Consider the following 6,077-nt stretch of genomic DNA (forward strand, 5'->3'; position numbering starts at 1 on the left):
CGGTCGTTCAAATTATTAATATTCAAATCTTCAATCATGTTGCTCTAACTATAGACTATAGAGAAAAAAAATAGTTCTAATCGCTGTCCATCGTAAGTAGGTACATATTGACAAGAACTATTTACGTCATTGAAAATTTTAAATATGACGACATTTTCTCATTTAGGGATAAAGATTTGATATTTCAGAGAATTTATATTTATGGAGATAGTGTTATTCTGGCACGTTAGACTTACGATGTTCCAAACGATGTTCCAACACAGGATACAGAAAAGCAGATGTTGTATATGATGTTTAGAACATTAAGCTAACAGACACAAACATAATAATGCAAATAATAAGCAGGAAAGAAAAGAGGCACAGAGAAATTGTTAACCCAGTTCGGTGCAACGTCACCTACATCTGGGGGCTACCAAGCCAGGAAGGAAATCCACTAGTGCAGTCCGTATTCAAAAGCACTCAGCAAACCACGTTTGCACTTGTGACCTAGGACCTACCCCAACTAGACTTCAACCTAGGAACTCCTAGATTTGAGATCTCATCTCACTCACTTACAACAGATCACAATCCCCTGTGATTCCCAAATTACAGACTCAATTCAAATGAGGTTACCCTCAAAAATAACAACTTGCAACCTTGCTTAAAAGCTTAGATGCAGTTCACAATCTACCTAGCTCCTTGCTTAAAAGCTTCGGAGTAGTGCACAGTATTACAACTCAAAGCACAGTCCTAAACAAGTACCAAGATGATACACGAAAGGCTCACAATATATAAGACTCAAAACCTAAACAAAACTCTATTTGTAAACCAATGTCTTGAATGATTCTTCAGGTATTGCAGCCTTCTTTATATACTGAAGCAAGGCATGTCATTCCTTCAATCATGCTTCAGATCGGATCAGTGACTTATTGATTAAGCAATATGGACGGATATGGAAACTCCTTGATAGTAGGCTTATTAAAAGTCACCTTAAAAATACTTTCCTAAGTCATTTTAACAATTCCTTAAGAAATCACATTTGTTCTGATCTCATCATAATTGCACACGGTTCATACCAACACATGCTGGTGTGGATTCCTTCAATTTAGCAAGCGCGTGCGTAATCATAGGCAAAGCACAGAACGTACAGACCAGGTCTGGATGTTGGAACATTGTGTTCCACATCTGAAGTGAATATTTGTTTTAGGCAAAAGTGAAACCAACATACAAATATCCAACAAATAGGTAATAGCTAATGGGGTGAAAATAATCTAAATTGCACATTAAAACTAGATAAGTCTTGAAAATAATGTATAAAAAGTGTCACATCTGAGATTTCGTAAGATGATAAATCAGATATAATATAACTAATATAAACAATTTTAAGGTTTATGCTATTAGTTTATGCACTTTCATAATTTTTTGGTATTGATCCTCCACTTTTTTTGTTTTGTTTTAGGCCCATGCACTTTGTAAAAAGATTGTTATTGATCCCTCTGTTAATCCACCGTTAAAAACAAAAACAAACTAAGTGTCACGTGGTCAAATTATTACACATCATGTGGCGTATTACAAGGCAAAATTTTGAAATTAAAATAATTCAAATAAAATAATTGTTTTTTAATTAGTATCATTCAATCAAATGACCCATAAACAATTAGTATCATTCAATCAGATGACCCATAAACAATCTAGCCAAATAGTATAAAAATAATAACATATTTTCTTGAAAAAAACCCTTCTAGCATGCCAAAATACAATATATGCCCATGTAAAAGGCAAAGGGTTTACTAATTGAATATCAAGTCACTGCTTAACCAATATTCAAATGCTCTAAACCACGTCACATCCCAAAAATAAATGATATACATATTTTCTTGAAGACCGCATCCAGTAACACACATTTAATGGTTGTTGAATAATTTGTCGTCGAACTAGATTATCCTTTTATCTAACCTATTATTTAGTAAATGTCAAGCAAAAAGTAGAAACTTTTAATGGTAAATCTTTCTTCTAAATAATATTCTAAAATCCATTCCGATGGGATGGTTCCTCCTCAGTTAGTAGATGATAAATGTCTCTAATGGTATAGCTTTTGTCAGGTGTGAGTTGCCATTTCCACCTGTCTACACTCCCTCCAACATCTCCTTCTCCCAAGCAAACAATCGCCGCCATCTCCCCCAATCCACCAGTCTAAAGCATACACCTCCGCTACTGTTACCAACTGATTCTCTGCTACTCCCTCCGTCCCGTTTTATCTGAGCCAGTTTGGTTTTTCACACAGATTAAGAAAAATGTATAAATAAAGGGGAAAGTGGAATATATTGTATTGGGAATGATGAAAGTAGTATTAATTAGAGTTATATTGTACTGGGAATGATAAAAGTTGTATTGAAAATTGAAATGACTCAGTTATTTTGGGACACTTTTTTTTTAGAAAATGGGTCAGATATTCCGGGACGGAGGGAGTAACTCATAAAGTCGCTGAAGCCTATCATAGAAATCCCCCCCTCGATCTATCTGATCAGAAAAAAATTCTAGTCTCATCACCGAAAACTCGCACCAAATTATCATCAGACCATATATCCACTTCCATACTTACCCCTACGAGTTCCCATTATTAAACTTATATAATAATTTGTAGACATTTTTATCGACAAAATAAACTTCGAGATATTGTTTGTCAAAAAAAATAAACTTCGAGATATTACTTATAATATAAACTTTCAATCTAAAAATGAGTTCTATAATATGAATATCCACATTAAGAATTTAAAATACTTTTTGACTTACAACCATATATTAGACTCATAAAATGGTACATAGTTTTCTAGAGTTTAACGAGATATATCATGGTTACAAAATAGGTTTACACCTCCATCCATTAACAACCCATATATTGTCATGTAAGTTTATATTATATAACGGCTTTGTAAAAGCTAAATACTCGATATCCCTATGATCTTAGCTCAGTTGGTACGGATGTTGCATATTATATGCAGCGGCCGGGGTTCGAACTCCGAACACCCCCACTTCTCCACATTTAATTGTGTGAGTTCTAGCCATTAGGCTACTTAACAAAAAAAAAAAGGCGACTTGACCAAAAAAAAGCCAAATACTCGATTGTTATTAAACACCGACGTAAAACTAGTATAACCGACAACATACGTCCAATTTTCACTTTTTTTGAAATATAATTTTTATTTAACTATTTTTTTTTTGTTGTGTCCGGAGTTCGAACTCCAAACCTTGTATATATTATGCATTGTCCTTAAGCTAAGCTCACGGGGACATTTAACTATTACACATAAATTAAAAAGTTAGATAATATTCATTAAAATAATTCAAGACTAAAATATTTTTTTTTAAATATAAAGTCTTTTTCTAAATAACACTGTAACATCAGGAAAATAGGAAATTAAGAAAATATATTTTTATAAAAAATAATTAATACATTGAGTAAATTAATAAAGACTTCTATGTTTTAGCTTAATAAAATAAGACTTTTTTTAGAGGAGCTTAATAAAATAAGACTTATATTTATTTTTTAATGACAAAAAATGAACTGTATTTAGGACCCGCCTGCTCGATGTACCAAACAACATTTATTAATTTTTTTTGACAAAGCCACATTTATTTATTTTTTTGAAGGACAAAACAACATTTACTAATTATTCCTTAAAAAACATTTATTAATTATTATTATAATTATTTTGGTACAAACTACGGTGACATTTTTAAAATAAAAGTTGTCCCTATGTGCATACATGCTTTTGTCAACAAGTTGTGCACCCTTTTTTTAAGACTCTTTACAAATAAAGACTTTTGAACCAAGTGTTTAAAATAATGTGATTAATGAGTTTAATTAAATGATGAATTGTTTGGTAGAATCTTAGATTATCATACGAGTTAAACAATTTTTGAGCACCTTTACTTACTTTCCAATTAATTTTTGGATTACCAAAGGTCATTCTCTTAAGAATCAAAGATTACACATAAAAAAAAATAAAGACTTCGAGGTTTACCCATACGAGTTATATATGTTTTTAAAGTCACTAACATCACCATATGTATTTTTTTTGTTAAATATGTTTTTCGTCCCTAAAAATGTATCAATTTTCATTACTACTAGCATGTTGCATTACATCAAAATAAGAAACATATTATGCAGTATTGGGTTGTATTGGGATTGAGGCTATTATGTTTCGGTTTGGTTTGGATGTTAAAATAAATACCGCAAACTGAATCAAATCGTGCAGTTGAGTAAAATATGGTCTGAATTCATCCGAACTAAACGTAGTTTTTTGCACTTTTGGTTTGGGTTGGTTCAGTTGTGCAGTTTTATATTGTGTTGGTTCGGTTTTGAACACCCCTACTGAATGATAGGTGTTTGGATTTTTGTTTATTGTCATTTCTGATGGAGTGTATGGGGTTTGACATTGATTTAGGTGCTGACTTTGGTTTTGGAGGTTAACTTTCTTATTGTTGTAGTGTTAGCCCTCAATTAGGAGGTGTATGTATTGGTGTTTTTATGGGTTTATTTTTGTAATCGGCCTATATATGATATCTTTGCTTCGTAGATTATGTATGTTGATCCATGTTCGTCTTGTGTAGGGACATGATTAATGATAAATTTTGAAGTTTAAAAAATAGGCAAAATATCTTATATTTAGGAACACATCAGAAATACCTAAGGAAAAATACTTTTTTGGTGGTGCCATATCAATGACCCAAAGTAAGATCAAATAGGTGATGGTGTATAGAGAACGGAAAACTACTTTTGTACATTCATTACCCATTCTACATATGAGAGTGATGTGCGTTAGATATGATAAGAAAATGATATGATAGAAAGTAAAAAAAATATAGAGAAAATGTTGTATTGAATGGGTGTAAAAAATAAAAGGTCTACAAATATTAAGGATAATAGAGAAAAAAAAGAGAGGGAGTATTAAACAATACTGAGAAAGAGAAAAAAAGCACTTGGAAACTACTCACCAAAGGGGAGTTCGGGAAAAGTAGAAAGTTTGACTGATCCATCCATATGCATCATACATGTTAAAATACTCACCTTCAAACATGAAATTTAAGAATCATAAGATATGTAAAGCTTAAATATATCCAATGACTTTTGAATAACGTAGAACGAAAATTTGAAATAAAGAAAATGCAAACATATGAATTCATGATGAAATCGTGAGTAATAAAATAGTGGTATTGGTCGAGAAAGTGTAAACATAATCACAAACAACGAGTCAAAATTTTTAATCGAAATTGCAATGAGGAATTTAAAATTGAAACTCTAGTTAAGAATAAGATTAGAGTTAAGGATTAGAGTTCTTTTGTAAATTGCAGACAAAACCTTACTTTCTTTTTATCTTGTATGGATTCGAGTTAAAAATTATTGCAGTTAAATCTATAAACTTAAGTGTTTAAGACTCAATATATTGAGTCAAAAAAAGGTCATTGTATAACCTCATATAAAAGTTTACAAAAAAAAAATATAGACACAAAAAAAAATATATACTAATATAAAGAGAAAAAAAACTTGAAGGATTTTGGTCTATGTTGATCCCCTTCTAATCCCGTCCGTATTACTAATTAATGATTGAGGTCCACTTGGTTTAAGATTTACAATTAAATAAAAATATCCAAATAGTTACAAACTAGGAAGATGAAAGAGACATCTTACGAAAATGAAAGAGACATTATAGTTTTAGAGAAGACTAAAGTGTGAAATTAAGGAGTATATTTTAATCAAAAGTCTCAAATAAAATTATAGAAATTTTCTGTAATTTTGTCATTTCTCCTCTTGTGTCGCATGGCCATTGTCAAATGGAACTCTTACCTTTGTTTTTTTAGCTCAAAAAGACAGTTAAGACACTTAATGGAAATCACTCAATGCCAATATCACTCATCTACTTAAAAGTTGAAACTTTAGCGAAAAATACAAATTTAAACTTTTGAATAGAAAAAACAAATTACTAACAAATTACAATGCCAACCTTATTTAAATTTTGAGTTAAATATACTTTTGATCCCTATAGATATTTTAATTTTCTTTAAAAAATTCTTCAACTTTTGGTCCCTCAAAAGTT

Source organism: Medicago sativa, chromosome 2, assembly GCF_051527215.1.
Source record: "Medicago sativa cultivar Bolivia chromosome 2, Bolivia_mono, whole genome shotgun sequence".
In the NCBI taxonomy this organism is placed as follows: Eukaryota; Viridiplantae; Streptophyta; class Magnoliopsida; order Fabales; family Fabaceae; genus Medicago; species Medicago sativa.